General features: G+C 52.2%; 1 protein-coding gene across 3 annotated transcripts in view; it reads right to left on the bottom strand.

The window, feature by feature from the left end:
* Window positions 1-20,053, bottom strand: part of LOC306762187 (bone morphogenetic protein receptor type-1A-like) — a 76,425-nt gene that overhangs the window by 47,046 nt on the left and 9,326 nt on the right. For 2 of the 3 annotated variants that reach the window (XM_079248605.1, XM_079248607.1), the window contains exon 2: window positions 238-336. The gene's annotated coding sequence lies outside the window, so the exon portion shown is untranslated. Of the gene's footprint in view, window positions 1-237; window positions 337-7,678; window positions 7,730-20,053 lie in introns of those variants that run through there. The other variant, XM_079248606.1, reaches the window with a different exon arrangement.

Genomic DNA, 20,053 nt, shown 5'->3' with positions numbered 1-20,053 from the left:
GTGTGACCTCAGCCAGGGTTTTCTGTTCCTGTGTGACCTCAGCCAGGGTTTTCTGTCCCTGTGTGACCTCAGCCAGGGTTTTCTATCCCTGTGTGACCTCAGCCAGGGTTTTCTGTTCCTGTGTGACCTCAGCCAGGGTTTTCTGTTCCTGTGTGACCTCAGCCAGGGTTTTCTGTCCCTGTGTGACCTCAGCCAGGGTTTTCTGTTCCTGTGTGACCTCAGCCAGGGTTTTCCTACCTGACTGGTGGCTCCACGCCACAATGAGCAGCCAGCAGGTTTGTGCACGGCTCCATGGGAAACGTAGTCTGGACGCTGCACAGGTCACAACATGGCTACCTGGCAAACGAAGAACAAGTATGTCAGAATACAGGACACGTGGGACATCAGGGTCACATCAAACTTCACATCCGGAGTTCAGAAGAGTGTTTCATGATTCAGCTGCTGCAGTAAAAGATTTAAGTCCAGCTGTCGGGATCGGGAGGCTGGATTTTGAGCCATTCCACCTGAAATTCAGATGGCGGTCCTCAACGCATCGTGTCTGCACGCTGGATGAGGCGGCCCTGAACGCATCGTGTCTGCACGCTGACTGAGGCGGCCCTGAACGCATCGTGTCCGCACGCTGGATGAGGCGGTCCTGAACGCATCGTGTCTGCACGCTGGATGAGGCGGTCCTGAACGCATCGTGTCCGCACGCTGGATGAGGCGGCCCTGAACGCATCGTGTCCGCACGCTGGATGAGGCGGCCCTGAACGCATCGTGTCCGCACGCTGGATGAGGCGGCCCTGAACGCATCGTGTCCGCACGCTGGATGAGGCGGCCCTGAACGCATCGTGTCCGCACGCTGGATGAGGCGGCCCTGAACGCAACGTGTCCGCACGCTGGATGAGGCGGCCCTGAACGCAACGTGTCCGCACGCTGGATGAGGCGGCCCTGAACGCAACGTGTCCGCACGCTGGATGAGGCGGCCCTGAACGCATCGTGTCCGCACGCTGGATGAGGCGGCCCTGAACGCATCGTGTCCGCACGCTGGATGAGGCGGCCCTGAACGCATCGTGTCCGCACGCTGGATGAGGCGGCCCTGAACGCATCGTGTCCGCACGCTGGATGAGGCGGCCCTGAACGCATCGTGTCCGCACGCTGGATGAGGCGGCCCTGAACGCATCGTGTCCGCACGCTGGATGAGGCGGCCCTGAACGCATCGTGTCCGCACGCTGGATGAGGCGGCCCTGAACGCATCGTGTCCGCACGCTGGATGAGGCGGCCCTGAACGCATCGTGTCCGCACGCTGGATGAGGCGGCCCTGAACGCATCGTGTCCGCACGCTGGATGAGGCGGCCCTGAACGCATCGTGTCCGCACGCTGGATGAGGCGGCCCTGAACGCATCGTGTCCGCACGCTGGATGAGGCGGCCCTGAACGCATCGTGTCCGCACGCTGGATGAGGCGGCCCTGAACGCATCGTGTCCGCACGCTGGATGAGGCGGCCCTGAACGCATCGTGTCCGCACGCTGGATGAGGCGGCCCTGAACGCATCGTGTCCGCACGCTGGATGAGGCGGCCCTGAACGCATCGTGTCCGCACGCTGGATGAGGCGGTCCTGAACGCATCGTGTCCGCACGCTGGATGAGGCGGCCCTGAACGCATCGTGTCTGCACGCTGGATGAGGCGGTCCTGAACGCATCGTGTCTGCACGCTGGATGAGGCGGCCCTGAACGCATCGTGTCTGCACGCTGGATGAGGCGGTCCTGAATGCATCGTGTCTGCACGCTGGATGAGGCGGTCCTTAACGTATCGTGTCTGCACGCTGGATGAGGCGGCCCTGAACGCAACGTGTCCGCACGCTGGATGAGGCGGCCCTGAACGCAACGTGTCTGCACGCTGACTGAGGCGGCCCTGAACGTATCGTGTCTGCACGCTGGATGAGGCGGTCCTGAATGCATCGTGTCTGCACGCTGGATGAGGCGGTCCTTAACGTATCGTGTCTGCACGCTGGATGAGGCGGCCCTTAACGAATCGTGTCCGCACGCTGGATGAGGCGGTCCTGAATGCATCGTGTCCGCACGCTGGATGAGGCGGCCCTGAACGCATCGTGTCCGCACGCTGGATGAGGCGGCCCTGAACGCATCGTGTCCGCACGCTGGATGAGGCGGCCCTGAACGCATCGTGTCCGCACGCTGGATGAGGCGGTCCTGAACGCATCGTGTCTGCACGCTGGATGAGGCGGCCCTGAACGCAACGTGTCTGCACGCTGACTGAGGCGGCCCTGAACGCATCGTGTCTGCACGCTGGATGAGGCGGTCCTGAATGCATCGTGTCTGCACGCTGGATGAGGCGGTCCTTAACGTATCGTGTCTGCACGCTGGATGAGGCGGCCCTGAACGCAACGTGTCCGCACGCTGGATGAGGCGGCCCTGAACGCAACGTGTCTGCACGCTGACTGAGGCGGCCCTGAACGTATCGTGTCTGCACGCTGGATGAGGCGGTCCTGAATGCATCGTGTCTGCACGCTGGATGAGGCGGTCCTTAACGTATCGTGTCTGCACGCTGGATGAGGCGGCCCTTAACGTATCGTGTCCGCACGCTGGATGAGGCGGTCCTGAATGCATCGTGTCTGCACGCTGGATGAGGCGGTCCTGAACGCATCGTGTCCGCACGCTGGATGAGGCGGTCCTGAACGCATCGTGTCCGCACGCTGGATGAGGCGGCCCTGAACGCATCGTGTCCGCACGCTGGATGAGGCGGCCCTGAACGCATCGTGTCCGCACGCTGGATGAGGCGGCCCTGAACGCATCGTGTCCGCACGCTGGATGAGGCGGCCCTGAACGCATCGTGTCCGCACGCTGGATGAGGCGGCCCTGAACGCATCGTGTCCGCACGCTGGATGAGGCGGTCCTGAACGCATCGTGTCTGCATGCTGACTGAGGCGGTCCTGAATGCATCGTGTCTGCACGCTGGATGAGGCGGCCCTGAACGCAACGTGTCCGCACGCTGACTGAGGCGGTCCTGAACGCATCGTGTCCGCACGCTGGATGAGGCGGTCCTTAACGCATCGTGTCTGCACGCTGGATGAGGCGGTCCTTAACGTATCGTGTCTGCACGCTGGATGAGGCGGTCCTGAACGCATCGTGTCCGCACGCTGGATGAGGCGGTCCTGAATGCATCGTGTCCGCACGCTGGATGAGGCGGTCCTTAACGCATCGTGTCTGCACGCTGGATGAGGCGGTCCTTAACGCATCGTGTCCGCACGCTGGATGAGGCGGTCCTTAACGCATCGTGTCCGCACGCTGGATGAGGCGGCCCTGAACGCAACGTGTCTGCATGCTGACTGAGGCGGTCCTGAATGCATCGTGTCTGCACGCTGGATGAGGCGGTCCTTAACGTATCGTGTCTGCACGCTGGATGAGGCGGTCCTGAACGCATCGTGTCCGCACGCTGGATGAGGCGGTCCTGAACGCAACGTGTCTGCATGCTGACTGAGGCGGTCCTGAATGCATCGTGTCTGCACGCTGGATGAGGCGGTCCTTAACGTATCGTGTCCGCACGCTGGATGAGGCGGCCCTGAACGCATCGTGTCCGCACGCTGGATGAGGCGGTCCTGAATGCATCGTGTCTGCACGCTGGATGAGGCGGTCCTTAACGTATCGTGTCCGCACGCTGGATGAGGCGGCCCTTAACGTATCGTGTCCGCACGCTGGATGAGGCGGTCCTGAATGCATCGTGTCTGCACGCTGGATGAGGCGGCCCTGAACGCATCGTGTCCGCACGCTGGATGAGGCGGCCCTGAACGCATCGTGTCCGCACGCTGGATGAGGCGGCCCTGAACGCATCGTGTCCGCACGCTGGATGAGGCGGTCCTGAACGCATCGTGTCTGCACGCTGGATGAGGCGGCCCTGAACGCATCGTGTCCGCACGCTGGATGAGGCGGCCCTGAACGCATCGTGTCCGCACGCTGGATGAGGCGGTCCTGAACGCATCGTGTCTGCATGCTGACTGAGGCGGCCCTGAACGCATCGTGTCCGCACGCTGGATGAGGCGGCCCTGAACGCATCGTGTCCGCACGCTGGATGAGGCGGTCCTGAACGCATCGTGTCTGCACGCTGGATGAGGCGGCCCTGAACGCATCGTGTCCGCACGCTGGATGAGGCGGCCCTGAACGCATCGTGTCCGCACGCTGGATGAGGCGGTCCTGAACGCATCGTGTCCGCACGCTGGATGAGGCGGTCCTGAACGCATCGTGTCCGCACGCTGGATGAGGCGGTCCTGAACGCATCGTGTCCGCACGCTGGATGAGGCGGTCCTGAACGCATCGTGTCCGCACGCTGGATGAGGCGGTCCTGAACGCATCGTGTCCGCACGCTGGATGAGGCGGTCCTTAACGCATCGTGTCTGCACGCTGGATGAGGCGGTCCTGAACGCATCGTGTCCGCACGCTGGATGAGGCGGTCCTGAACGCATCGTGTCTGCACGCTGGATGAGGCGGCCCTGAACGCAACGTGTCCGCACGCTGGATGAGGCGGTCCTGAACGCATCGTGTCTGCACGCTGGATGAGGCGGTCCTTAACGTATCGTGTCTGCACGCTGGATGAGGCGGTCCTGAACGCATCGTGTCCGCACGCTGACTGAGGCGGTCCTGAACGCAACGTGTCCGCACGCTGGATGAGGCGGCCCTGAACGCAACGTGTCTGCACGCTGGATGAGGCGGTCCTTAACGTATCGTGTCTGCACGCTGACTGAGGCGGCCCTGAACGCATCGTGTCCGCACGCTGGATGAGGCGGCCCTGAACGCAACGTGTCTGCACGCTGGATGAGGCGGCCCTGAACGCAACGTGTCTGCACGCTGGATGAGGCGGCCCTGAACGCATCGTGTCCGCACGCTGGATGAGGCGGTCCTGAACGCATCGTGTCTGCACGCTGGATGAGGCGGCCCTGAACGCATCGTGTCCGCACGCTGGATGAGGCGGCCCTGAACGCATCGTGTCCGCACGCTGGATGAGGCGGTCCTTAACGCATCGTGTCCGCACGCTGGATGAGGCGGTCCTTAACGCATCGTGTCTGCACGCTGGATGAGGCGGTCCTGAACGCATCGTGTCCGCACGCTGGATGAGGCGGTCCTTAACGTATCGTGTCTGCACGCTGGATGAGGCGGTCCTGAATGCATCGTGTCTGCACGCTGGATGAGGCGGCCCTGAACGCATCGTGTCCGCACGCTGGATGAGGCGGTCCTTAACGCATCGTGTCTGCACGCTGGATGAGGCGGTCCTGAACGCATCGTGTCTGCACGCTGGATGAGGCGGTCCTGAACGCATCGTGTCCGCACGCTGGATGAGGCGGTCCTGAACGCATCGTGTCCGCACGCTGGATGAGGCGGCCCTGAACGCAACGTGTCCGCACGCTGGATGAGGCGGCCCTGAACGCAACGTGTCTGCACGCTGGATGAGGCGGTCCTGAACGCATCGTGTCCGCACGCTGGATGAGGCGGTCCTGAACGCATCGTGTCCGCACGCTGGATGAGGCGGCCCTGAATGCATCGTGTCCGCACGCTGGATGAGGCGGTCCTGAACGCATCGTGTCTGCACGCTGGATGAGGCGGTCCTGAATGCATCGTGTCCGCACGCTGGATGAGGCGGTCCTGAACGCATCGTGTCTGCACGCTGGATGAGGCGGTCCTGAACGCATCGTGTCCGCACGCTGGATGAGGCGGTCCTTAACGCATCGTGTCTGCACGCTGGATGAGGCGGTCCTTAACGTATCGTGTCTGCACGCTGGATGAGGCGGTCCTGAACGCATCGTGTCTGCACGCTGGATGAGGCGGTCCTTAACGTATCGTGTCTGCACGCTGGATGAGGCGGTCCTGAACGCATCGTGTCCGCACGCTGGATGAGGCGGTCCTTAACGCATCGTGTCCGCACGCTGGATGAGGCGGTCCTTAACGCATCGTGTCTGCACGCTGACTGAGGCGGTCCTTAACGCATCGTGTCTGCACGCTGGATGAGGCGGTCCTGAACGCATCGTGTCCGCACGCTGGATGAGGCGGTCCTGAACGTATCGTGTCTGCACGCTGGATGAGGCGGTCCTGAACGTATCGTGTCTGCACGCTGGATGAGGCGGTCCTGAACGCATCGTGTCCGCACGCTGGATGAGGCGGTCCTTAACGCATCGTGTCTGCACGCTGGATGAGGCGGTCCTGAACGCATCGTGTCCGCACGCTGGATGAGGCGGTCCTTAACGTATCGTGTCTGCACGCTGGATGAGGCGGTCCTGAATGCATCGTGTCTGCACGCTGGATGAGGCGGCCCTGAACGCATCGTGTCCGCACGCTGGATGAGGCGGTCCTGAACGCATCGTGTCCGCACGCTGGATGAGGCGGTCCTGAACGCATCGTGTCTGCACGCTGGATGAGGCGGTCCTTAACGTATCGTGTCTGCACGCTGGATGAGGCGGTCCTGAATGCATCGTGTCCGCACGCTGGATGAGGCGGTCCTTAACGTATCGTGTCTGCACGCTGGATGAGGCGGTCCTGAACGCATCGTGTCTGCACGCTGGATGAGGCGGTCCTTAACGTATCGTGTCCGCACGCTGGATGAGGCGGTCCTTAACGCATCGTGTCTGCACGCTGGATGAGGCGGTCCTGAACGTATCGTGTCTGCACGCTGGATGAGGCGGTCCTGAACGCATCGTGTCTGCACGCTGGATGAGGCGGTCCTTAACGTATCGTGTCTGCACGCTGGATGAGGCGGTCCTTAACGTATCGTGTCCGCACGCTGGATGAGGCGGTCCTTAACGTATCGTGTCTGCACGCTGGATGAGGCGGTCCTTAACGTATCGTGTCCGCACGCTGGATGAGGCGGTCCTTAACGTATCGTGTCTGCACGCTGGATGAGGCGGTCCTGAACGCATCGTGTCTGCACGCTGGATGAGGCGGTCCTGAACGCATCGTGTCTGCACGCTGGATGAGGCGGTCCTTAACGTATCGTGTCTGCACGCTGGATGAGGCGGTCCTGAACGCATCAGGAATCCTGAACAGAACTCCTCTCAGGTCTCCTGGGTTGAATCTGGCGGCGAGCCCTGTCCTGATGTCGGTGTGTTTGTGAGGAGATAAGTGGGGCAGTGTGGCCAACAGCTGGAGGAACCTCCGACACAGAGGCTGCTCTATGTGACGGTACGGATCCCGTCAAAGGAGGCTTTATGTAGTCGAGTCACAGTGAGTTAATATTCACACCCAGAGAAGAGAGTCCAACTCCTGCTGCTGGTTTATTGGACCCGAGCAGATATACAACAGACTGGACCAGCAGCACAAAGCTGGCCCTCTTACTGTTTACATGTTGCTTATAAAACTGGTCTCTTCAGGTCACGTTGAGCTGCGATCTGATGGGTTTAAAGGGACTAATTTCTATCAGTTGTCTTTAAAAGACACGGACAGAAAATTTATAATGCAGGCAAAATAATAAAAACAAATCAAAATAATCAGATAAAAATATTACTTGTAAAAGTCCACATGTGTAAGAGCAACGAATGTGCCTTTAAACACACCTCAGTCGCCTAACCTCATGCTGAACTCATCTTCCTCAGATTAAAACACAAAGGAAACCCACAAAGAAATCCACCTAGAATGTATTGATGAGATTTTACACATTTAGAGCAGAAAGTCAGTTCAGAACAACCCGTTTTATTTCCTGACCACTGCTGCAGCCAGAAAACATCTCGCTGACGTCAGTCTGCTGGACTCCCGCCACCCTGCTGCCACTCTGCCGGAGAGGTCCTAAGTCCATATGGAAAACCGTGGACCGGCAGCTTCAGAAGACAGGGGTGTGTGTGTGTGTTGGCTCCTCCCCAGTGCAGGGAAATAACGTCAGGGGTGGGATCCAGCCACCAAATTATTATAGAAGAGACGGGGAGAAAATAGACGACTGAAGACGGGGGCCGAGAGGCGGTCACGAGGTTGGCAGAGAAACAGCTGCTGCCTCTCGCTGCGACACAAACACACACAGAAACACACACACACACGTCGTTTATAGATGGAGAGGCGGTGCCAAGAAAAAGAGACAGATGGAGGGAAAAACAGATCCTGCTCTCTCACACACACACACACACACACACACACACACACACACACACACACACACACACACACACACACACACACACACACACACACACACACACACACAGCAGGATGAACTGCAGTCTCTGCTTTCTATCCTACTATTTCTACATGAACTATTCTGAACACTAGCAGCTTCCATAAACAGCAGAAACCTCCAGAAGTCTGGGAACATCGTTTTACCCTCAACTGGACGGATGTCGATCAATAATAATCATTTAAACAACAAAAGTAGAGTTTTGCTTTAAATCCAACTAATACGGCCATTTTATTCAGCAGAAGGTAAAAGTAAACAACAGTTTACTGTTTAGGACGAGCTAAGTTACAGGTAAACACGACATCGCTTCCTGTCGATCGGTAACCACGACGCGGCGTCCGCCTGCATCGCTTCCTGTCGATCGGTAACCACGACGCGGCGTCCGCCTGCATCGCTTCCTGTCGATCGGTAACCACGACGCGGCGTCCGCCTGCATCGCTTCCTGTCGATCGGTAACCACGACGCGGCGTCCGCCTGCATCGCTTCCTGTCGATCGGTAACCACGACGCGGCGTCCGCCTGCATCGCTTCCTGTCGATCGGTAACCACGACGCGGCGTCCGCCTGCATCGCTTCCTGTCGATCGGTAACCACGACGCGGCGTCCGCCTGCATCGCTTCCTGTCGATCGGTAACCGCACTGAGTTCTGACCGGGTTTTTACGAAATATCGATCAAATGCAATAAATTACCGGAATTCCTGAAGTAAAAACACTTTTTTTTTTTTCACCAAAACTAAAAAAAAAAAAAGAAAAAAAGAAATAAATAAAAAAAGGAAAAAAAATGACACCATGCAAATAATTTCCATCAAAGGAAATGAAGTATTACAGTTCTGGTCTACAGCCTTAGAGCCTTAACATGTGCCGGGTTAGCGGTGTTTGAGCATATGGAAGTCAACATGTCGGTGCGTGATCTTTGTAAAGACGTGAATAAGAAGCAGCTGCAGATAAAGATAAGAGCCGTGAGCCTGAACAGTGTTGATGGTTTCCCTGATGACGCGGCATTGCTCTGGGCTGTTTACGCGCTGAAACTGAACAAGCAGCTATTTGCAGCAGTGTGAGACACGTGCAGAACAGGAAGCTCAGAGATCGCTGCCACAAACACCATCCTGAAGTGTTGAATCTATGCATCTCCAAACACACTTCCTCATTCGGAAGGTGATGTGAACTGCAGCTCCTATCAGCTGCTGTTAACGACGGGCGATACGGTCTAAACACATCTATCCCGATGATTCCTGCAACCTGTCACGATAAAAACCACGATAAATAAACAATAAGTTAGACAGATTTTTAACAATAAATCACCAACACAAAATGCTCCTAAAAACTTCATTTCTGAGGTCAAATTCCACCTAAAAAAGAAATGGGGGCGGGGGTGTAAGTAAGTAGTTGGCCTGATACTGTAAAATATGATTCTCCGATATGAACCGCAGCCATATAAAGGAAAACAGTTGTTTTATTACACAATACATGAGCAGTAATCAAGCTAAACCCTTTCTGAGGTGGAACTCCACCTTCAGAGGTCAGAGGTGGATGTAATGGTTGACTTCGAATCCAAATCAGGCTGTTTGAGGACTTATGAAGATTCGACATTTATTAATAAGAAATGGTCGATTCTTTGATAATAATCCATGGACATCACTGTAGCGTTCTCAATGTAAATCTTTAAATAAATATAAATAAATGAATTAATCACATTAATTGACCTTTACATCCAAACAGCTGTAAGACAAACTCCTAACCAGAGCAGTGAAGCAGGAACATCGTTTCACCTCTCCATTTCACCTGTTCATCAGTTAAAGCACGAACGTGCAGCAAAGACGTACTTTCTCTGTGAAATGGAGCTGATGTCGCCGCTCACATCGGTTTTTGGCGAGAGGAACCGACGCGGATCGACACGGTTTTACGTTCCCGCGGCCGTTTGTTCCTTTCTGGCCGAGAATCCCTTCATGACATCTGTTGGTGTTTGAGGTGGAATAAACTGTGGTGTCGCTGCGCTTTGTTTGCATGATTTTTCTACAAACCTCACAAATGATTAATTTCTGCTCCGTGTCCGACTTTCTGAATCCGACCCAGTTCCAGATAACGGAGAAGGCGGCGCCTCGTCCAGGAAGAAGCTCTTCGCTAACGATGTCCATGCCTCCTTCCGCCATGTTTATCAACACTCACCATGTGTTAGCGTGGCGTCCGCACATACGTCATCAGTGGGCTGGCGAGGGTTTTATGAACACGTAGTCCCATAGGAATTTATTGTTTTTATCGTGAGGTGACATTTCTACCGCGGTTTATAACGATAAAATACAAACGATATTTTATCGCACATTTCTAGCTGCTGTGAATGTTTTTCTCAGATTGTCTCACTGTAGGCGCTCCTGATGGTTATCTGCTTTCTTTTCCAACAGAAGGCGTGGGACGTTTTCCGTTGTGTGTAACTCTGTGATGGTCATGTGACCCTCCAGCTGGTCTACGGAGGTTTTCCAGCGTTTCTATCCGTCCAGGAGGTTTACAGCCCAGACACAACATGTAGTGTTTATTCAGAGACTCTAGATTTTGCATCATGTCCAAAACGTACAATAATAATATCCTATAATAATTATTAAAGTCATAACTTGGGACAGACATCTTTTCCATCAGTATCAGCTCGTCTCTGAACTCGCCTCGGCTCGGTTTGGAGGGTTTTCCTCTCGGCTTTTGGACCCATTTACCGCTACTGTTTCTGTAACTCTTCAAGGCGAGCCGAGTCGGGTTGTGTGTGACGTCGCCAGACTGCATGTCACTATTGGTCAGGGGCTCGGCCAATCAGAGGTCAGGGAGTGACATCACTGGAAGAGCAACTAAAGTCTGTCCCTTGATCCAACTTTGATATGGAGACATGTCTTTGGTTGCTGAGGAAAGGATACAGAGAGAACTAGATGGCGCAAAACCAAATAAAAAAGAGCTTTCTGACTTGATGTCTACGGCTAGCAACGGAGTTTCCAGCAGCGTCGAGAGAAACTGAAGAAGCTCATAAGGGACCATCAGCAGGTCCAGAACCACGAGTGGATCAAGCAGACCGGACGTGGTTCCAAGTAGAGCAGCAGTTTATTTCTTCGAGTAATCGAGTGCTCTAACGATTTTTTTTTTTTAATTATAATTTGTAAAACAAATACTAGAAACTCAACCAAAGTAAATCTATAAATGTATATTTGTGAAGCTGTTGCATGTGTTGTTACTACCTAATGCATGAGGATCATGTTTTAAAATATGATGCGTTTAAAATGTTTTAAAAGTATCAGATCTTAAAATGTGCCAACGTGTTTGTGCACGCGCTGAATGTGTGAAGAAACAATTCTCAACCGATCGCAATTTCTGCCTTTTAAAAGATGAAAAGAAGAATTCCCGTAGAAAGAAGGAGTGACTTGTAAACATGTCCACAGTAAGAAGTAGCCGATGTCTTGGTGGACGACGCGCCTGTTAAAAGTGTGTCTGTTTAATCCGGAATAAAAGTTTGCTGCAGGAACAGAGGCTGCCTAAAACATGCGCTTTGACTCTGCGTGTGTGCAGGAGAGACAGATGAGGGACGGATTACCAGACGGTTAGCGTGCGTTAGCAGCCGACACCTCGCCATGCCTCGTCACTGCTGACTGATATCACAGGTTAGAACTCTGAACATTTTACCAGCCGCTGCTGCTGCTGGTATAAATCAGAAAGCTGGATCTCCTCCTGGAGCGGTGAAGTGGGGGGGTGGTACGCCAACTCTACGTTTTCTGTCCTTTTCAGTGTGAAATGGTCCCACACTGCCACTTTTTCAGTCTTTTCCTCCCCTCTTCTTCATTCTCTGCTGTTAGAGACCAAAGCAAGGAGGATCTTCAGACAGAAAGCAAAGCGCTCGCCGCTGCTGGTGGAAATGTCCGTCATCAGTCCGGCTGAAACAGTCAGACTGTACAGACACACCGTAGGCCACAGGCTCTGCTTTTCTAGATTTTATACATGTTTAGATGTTTTATATGTTTATAAACCATAAACATGGTCCCTCCAAACAGTGCAGTGGTCTGAGAATGCCGCCATGATATTAATTAAACGAGGCCTCGAGGCAGATAATTTGCCTCGATCATTTTTTGTACTCGAGTTCCCCGAATAACCGTTGCAGCCCTAGTTCCAACAGATGGATACGATTTATGGTCAGCGAGCGGCGAGCTGCAGACCAGGTAGCAGATTGCCTCTAGGTTCTGTGTTGTTATAGAGCTTGACCTGGTACTAAACTGTAATGGACAAGAAACCGGACCAAGCTGAGACGAGTCGAGGAGAGTCGAGACAAGCTGATACATGAATTAGAGGTGAATGTAAACCCTGAGCAGGTTAACAGACTTGCGTAGAAATGAGAAGTAAAATCAGAACGCAGTCCGCCATTTTGTCTGGCTCAGGGCTCAACCATGGTTCAGACGTCTGCGGCATGTTGCGGGGGGGGGGGGGGTTCCTGCGATTAAGGTGACGAGTGAGATGAAGGTGTGAGAGCTACGTCTGACAGGAAAGCTGTGAAACCAGTCCACCTCCATGAAGTGGCCAGAGGAATGTGTGCACATAAACACAAAGAGAAACCGTGACGGACGCTGGAGCTGAGCGGTGGTGTTCCAGTCTATAAACAGACCTAATGTCTTAATGTCCTGCAGTGCGCCTGCTTTATCTCTGCATCGCTGCAGAGGAAACTGTGTCTTATACCCAAACAAACCGGCTGTTAAACCAAACAAGACATCTGAGGGAGTCGCAGCAGAGCCACACTCAGCCAGACATGAAGAACAACATGTAAAACCGAGCTGGTGATCATCTAGCCACATGGCTACCAAGCCTTCCTATCCAATATAAACATCTATTAGACTGAAACGTTGGGAGACGTCAACGTGACGTAGAAGTAAAAGACTTGGCTCCAGGACAATCCCAGGCTGGAAAAGACATTTTAGAAATCAAAACAACAGGAGAAGCATTTCACAACTCCTTGGATCAATTCTTCTCCGCGTGCACGTCGGCGTCCTGGGTGCACGTCCGTCTCCACACGTCTTAGCCTTTTTAAAAAAGACAATTCTTTAGCTCAGCCTGTCCTGGGACAGATTTTTACAGTCTGGAGAGATCTCAGAGAAGAGACAGGATGAAGACGTAGATCAGAAAATCAGCAGAGCTTTTGTAGGAACCACTTTGAGTTGAGCTTTACAACAAAAAGTAGCATGACTGGGAGTAAAACACGCATTCCAGTGAGGGGAATTGGTGGACAGAGGTCTACTGGTTTACAATGAGGCAGGGCCTCTCCCGGTACTGGTGGACAGAGGTCTACTGGTTTACAATGAGGCAGGGCCTCTCCCGGTACTGGTGGACAGAGGTCTACTGGTTTACAATGAGGCAGGGCCTCCCCCAGTGTTGGTGGACAGAGGTCTACTGGTTTACAATGAGGCAGGGCCTCTCCCGGTATTGGTGGACAGAGGTCTACTGGTTTACAATGAGGCAGGGCCTCTCCCGGTACTGGTGGACAGAGGTCTACTGGTTTACAATGAGGCAGGGCCTCTCCCGGTATTGGTGGACAGAGGTCTACTGGTTTACAATGAGGCAGGGCCTCTCCCGGTACTGGTGGACAGAGGTCTACTGGTTTACAATGAGGCAGGGCCTCTCCCGGTATTGGTGGACAGAGGTCTACTGGTTTACAATGAGGCAGGGCCTCTCCCGGTATTGGTGGACAGAGGTCTACTGGTTTACAATGAGGCAGGGCCTCTCCCAGTGTTGGTGGACAGAGGTCTACTGGTTTACAATGAGGCAGGGCCTCTCCCAGTGTTGGTGGACAGAGGTCTACTGGTTTACAATGAGGCAGGGCCTCTCCCAGTGTTGGTGGACAGAGGTCTACTGGTTTACAATGAGGCAGGGCCTCTCCCGGTACTGGTGGACAGAGGTCTACTGGTTTACAATGAGGCAGGGCCTCTCCCGGTACTGGTGGACAGAGGTCTACTGGTTTACAATGAGGCAGGGCCTCTCCCGGTATTGGTGGACAGAGGTCTACTGGTTTACAATGAGGCAGGGCCTCTCCCGGTATTGGTGGACAGAGGTCTACTGGTTTACAATGAGGCAGGGCCTCTCCCAGTGTTGGTGGACAGAGGTCTACTGGTTTACAATGAGGCAGGGCCTCTCCCAGTGTTGGTGGACAGAGGTCTACTGGTTTACAATGAGGCAGGGCCTCTCCCGGTATTGGTGGACAGAGGTCTACTGGTTTACAATGAGGCAGGGCCTCTCCCGGTATTGGTGGACAGAGGTCTACTGGTTTACAATGAGGCAGGGCCTCTCCCGGTATTGGTGGACAGAGGTCTACTGGTTTACAATGAGGCAGGGCCTCTCCCAGTGTTGGTGGACAGAGGTCTACTGGTTTACAATGAGGCAGGGCCTCTCCCAGTGTTGGTGGACAGAGGTCTACTGGTTTACAATGAGGCAGGGCCTCTCCCAGTGTTGGTGGACAGAGGTCTACTGGTTTACAATGAGGCAGGGCCTCTCCCAGTGTTGGTGGACAGAGGTCTACTGGTTTACAATGAGGCAGGGCCTCTCCCGGTATTGGTGGACAGAGGTCTACTGGTTTACAATGAGGTAGACAATGAGGTTTCAACCAGCTGGTTGGGACAGTTTGGTTAGATCTGGTCTCTGGTGCAGTGTCACAGCTACCCCTCCAGGTGGGAAGATGTCGGTTGCATAGTGACGTCGTAGCAACGTGACCGCTTGCTGAACTGATGAGGACAACGGGACGACGGTGGACATCCAGCAGAGTTTATTCTGTTTTCATCTTTTATTTAAACATGGAGTCGCTGCTGCTTTGTTCTCTGAGTCGCACGGAAAGAGACGACTCATTCAGCGTGTCAAGCTCCACTCTTCCAGTTAGACCGGGACCCGTTAGACCGGGACCCAAAAACCTAGACCGGATCGGACCACTTGTTCTGGTACCCCTACCAGTTTTCCCTGGTAGGGGAAAACTGCGTACGGTCCCTTTCTGTAGCGGGCCACTCCAGTGGACTGAACAGAAATAAAGTTTGGAAATATTTCAGAAAACATGAAACAGCAGAAAGGATCCCTGCTGCTTCCAACAGCTGAGATCCTGTTGGAGACAGGCAGACCAGTTCTCCCGCTGGAACTGGAGACAGGCAGACCAGTTCTCCCGCTGGAACTGGAGACAGGCAGACCAGTTCTCCCGTTGGAACTGGAGACAGGCAGACCAGTTCTCCCGTTGGAACTGGAGACAGGCAGACCAGTTCTCCCGTTGGAACTGGAGACAGGCAGACCAGTTCTCCCGTTGGAACTGGAGACAGGCAGACCAGTTCTCCCGTTGGAACTGGAGACAGGCAGACCAGTTCTCCCGTTGGAACTGGAGACAGGCAGACCAGTTCTCCCGCTGGAACTGGAGACAGGCAGACCAGTTCCATCAGGAGAACTGGTCTGCCTGCAGACACCAAGTACTGCGTTGTAGTAGACTAAGTATGTGGGGGCAGTGTTGCGCAACCGGCAGCAGATCTGTGAGGGAAAATGTAAAATCCCGACCCACACAGGAAGAAAACTATCGCTGGGCGATATGAGGATATACGTCGTCTGGACGATAGAAGACGTCTCGTTTCATACGAGGCTCTATCGTTTACGCCACAATAAACTGCTTTACTGCAGTATTTTACGTCTAGATGTGCTTTACGGCACGCTGTGATACATAAACATGGAGGAAGATGGTAGCAGACGTGTTTCAGAGGATAATTCACTAAAAGATTACCAGCCGACCCAAACTGATGATCTTGTTCCTAAAAGAGGGAAATTTCTGTCTGGATGCGGTTTGGATATAAAAAGAGCGACGTGGAGCCGACAACAGACCAGCTCACAGTCCCAACAACGGACTCCGACACAACTAGCTCATTTTATCACCTGCAGGAATCAGGATAAAGAATCCAGAATAAATAATAGAGTCAACCAGCAAAAGCAGCGTCTAGTGGAGGAGAAAGCTCAGAACAGAGCTGCAACTAACGACTACTTTAATAGTGGACGAGTCACCGACTACTGAAACGATTAGTCGACTAATTGGATCCTTTTTTTTGTTTTTTTAATTCAGCATGAGATCGCTGTAATTATGTGGCGAATGATAATAAACAGAAGAAAGATGTGTATTTTAATTAAAAATTGTTTCTTTTAATCAAATTATTTGCAGAAAGGCTGGTTTAATAAAAGTAAACAAAAATGTCCTGCATAAAAAAATTGACAGGAACAGTGCGGTCAGTATAGACAGAAATCCATAAATAAATAAATCTCTGTTCGTTTTCTAAGGACAAGGATTTTTTAAAAAATAAAATCAAGTAAACATTTTTTACTCTAAACCAAGAGCAGGCTCATTATGGCAAAAATTATAATCCTTATTATTTTGCATGAAATGGAGATCTCGATTATTTACCACGATTATCCTTTTATCTTTAACAACATGCATATAGTTTACATTAAACCGTGGCTTTTAAACGTCTTTAGGATTCCACATATTTTAGAAAACAAACAAATAACTTGAAGCTTTTTCTTGACAAAGTGCAAATACTGATGTAAACTGAATAAATATAAGTAAGGATTAAACAACAACTCGGCGTCGTGATGTTCTCGACTCGGCATTGGCCATTATAACCGTTGTTATGAGTCGTTTATGGGCCGGGTTTCCAGTTGTTTACACAGAAAACATTTTATAACAAATTTCTATTTCTTTTCTACAACATTTGCTGAAGTATAGGAATTATTTTACGTTGGCCTGGATGTAGTTTTTATACCAAACAACGGCTGTCAGGCTGCAGCGTTTCTCTCATTCACCTGTTAAAAGACGGCTGATCTGAACCAGCTGGTTAACGCGTTGCTATGGTAACGCCCCGTAACGGAGGGACATTACAGTGTTTAACTGGCCGAACTATGTATAGGAAAATAATGCAGCCAGTTGTCACTGACAATGGTATAAACTATGTTTAGGTGAACTTCCACAACCTACTGCAGTTATTCTACATTGACCTGCAGCCGGAGCCGACTGAGACTGGCCGCCTGGGAGTGCTTTAGGACGGGAGAGGCTCCCGCTGCTCCTTCCTTACAGTAACTGCAGAACAATATGTGCCTTCAAGTCAGTCGCCTAAACACCAGGAAAGTCTCTAATAACTCCGGTAAAAGCTGCTAGATTTGTCGCTTTTAACAAAAACAGTCTCCAGATTTAGCGAGAACGTCTCCAAGTTGGCAACAGTGTCTGAATGAAAGCAAAGCGGCTGTGGGAGGAGTTTACAGCACAGCGCTGCAACGCCAGAGACGCTCGATTAGCAGCTGAAGACAGCAGGAGAGGAAACTGCAGAGAGAAAAATAATCACACCCTTTTAGTTTTATCATCGTTGGAAACCCAGATCGTACTGAGATTACAATCTGATTAATCACCCAGACCTACGCGGTTCCTCTTTAAATGCTCCTGCCACGATGAGCAACGTCTGCTTTGCAAACCTGCAGATCTTTTTGTTCCCTTGTCCAGGATCAGACGTTCCCAAACTGGAGACGTTTTGGTAGCGTTGTTGTTGCGGACGCCGCTATTTCTGCGTACGTTACCGCCCAGCAGAGACGTTAATGTGCATGTGTGCGACTCGGCAGAGATAATGATGAAGTGAGACGCCTCACCCCGTCGTAAAAACACGTCTTTTGACAATCATCGACAACGGAGTTCATTGTCGACTATTTTATTGTGGATTTTTGTCAACGTCGACGAATCGTTGCAGCCCGAGCTCATGATAAACTCGACGCTGCAGCAGGATTTACCTGTGGAACGTCATACAGCCATAGTTCCTCCAGATGGAAGGAGATCACTGCTGCTGTTGCCTAGCAACATCTGATACATAACTGATGACTGACACAACATTACACAGTTTATATGGTTATGGATCGTTATGGGATGTAAGATGAGCTGGATCTGGATATCGCCCAGCCCTAACAAAAACACAGATTTATTTCCTCCTCTTTGTTGCTGTTTTGGTCTAAACGGAGCGTTCCGTTTCCTGGAAACAAATAAAAATTCTCATCCTTTTATAGCGCCACCAGAACGGCCCGGCAGCAGCTTCCCAAACCCGCCGGCAGAGCCGGTGTGTGGCGGTTCAGCTGCAGGCGGGCAGGCCGCTGGCAGGAAGTGGAAGCGGAGCATTCCGGTTTCTGATGGCAGCAGTAAAAGCCGACGGCTTTCCCAAAACCAACAGAGGAAGACGGATGCAGAGGACGAGTGTGGAGGCTGGGAGGGGAAGGAGAATGTCATCAAAGTCAGGCAGCAGCCAGAGCAGATGGAAATGAAAGACCACAACATGAGCAGGAAGCAGTGCTGCATTCACAGGAGCTCGGCTCAGTGGGAAAACTCAGGCCTGAGCGCCGGCGAATGTTTTATCATGGCTGCAGCCAGACAGAAGTGGAGCAGAACGACGTGTATCCTAGGGCTGGGCGATATGACCTTTTAGTAATATCCCGATATTTTTATGCCATGTCACGATATACGATATATATCTCGATATTTACCTCAGCTTTGAATGAATGCTTTGGTGCATACAATCACATCAGTAAGATGATTTTGTGTCTCCATTAAAACATAATTGTTCATACTGCATTAAGATATGCTGATTTTAAACATTCATGCCAAAAGGATGAAATTGTAACGAAGCAAACTGATCAAAACCGCATTTATTGAACAGTTAAAGCAGCGGCAGAAACATGTCATTTTAAAACAAAATAAAGTGACTTTGCATGATGTAATAAATGCAACGTATGAAAATAGGTGCTCTAGGGGGGACTTTTCAAATGATGAACTATTATAAGGCTTTGCTTTATGGATACGTTTTTGAGTTGTCGTGTATGTTTTTAATCGCAGAGTTTAGCGTAGAAATCAGTCTTATAATCCAGGCAGAATGTCCTCGTATCGTCTCCAATAAACGGCTTCAGCCAGTTTTTAATTCAGGGTTTGATTCCCACTCCTTTCTGTACTTTCTAGAGACATGAGGAGCTAGATAAATATGCTTGTGTCACACACAGTGGATGAGGTGAGTAAGTGACAGAGGCTGTGAATGTAATCAAATAGAATTAATTGTTTTTGCGTGACGTGAAAAACGTTGTAATTTACGTCCCACTCTGTAATCCAGAGCGGGATCAGTGGTGGATTTGGCTGTTCATTGTGACTGTAGGTGGAGTCGTGCAGGTGTCCTCTCTGCTCCTCTGACTGGCTGCAGCTGCAGCCGGAGCGACTGAGTGCTTTAGGACGGGGAGAGACTCTCCTTCTGACAATAACTTTACAATATGCGCTTTAAAGTCAGTCGCCAAAACACCAGGAAAGTCTCCAATAACTCCTGTAAAAGTCGCTAGATTTGTCGCTTTTCACAAGAAGTCGCCAGAAGTGGCTCCACGCTGCCTCTCATGACGTAGCACGTAGCTCACGTTATGTACTAACGAGGTGCGCTTGCTTTAACTCTCTGTGCAAAGCGGTGCAGAGTCGAGGAGGAGGGAGGAAACCCCCCCCCACAGCTAAAAACAACTGCGTGACAACAGGATACTCCAATATGACGGATATAGGCATTTTCTATATCGCACAGGGATTAGCCACGATATCTCGAGTATCTCTTTATATCGCCCAGCCCTAGTGTATCCCCCCCTCCCCAACCCGACACAGGAACACCGCGTCTATGATGAAGAGCCAGATAAACACACTCCGCTATGTTTTCACAGCTCTTCTAAACAAACTGGATAATTGCTCAGCTGTTTGCTTCCACTGGAGCTTCTGACTGTCCGACAGCAACCGAGTCTGCAGCTTCCAGCTAAACATCCCACATCGTGTAGATCCAGAAACATCCGACAGCAACCGAGTCTGCAGCTTCCAGCTAAACATCCCACATCGTGTAGATCCAGAAACATC

Source organism: Telmatherina bonti (assembly GCF_933228915.1).
Source record: "Telmatherina bonti genome assembly, chromosome: 11".
Taxonomy (NCBI): domain Eukaryota; kingdom Metazoa; phylum Chordata; class Actinopteri; order Atheriniformes; family Telmatherinidae; genus Telmatherina; species Telmatherina bonti.
The sequence above is the reverse complement of the archived record's forward strand: the minus strand, read 5'-3'. Positions and strand labels throughout refer to the sequence as shown.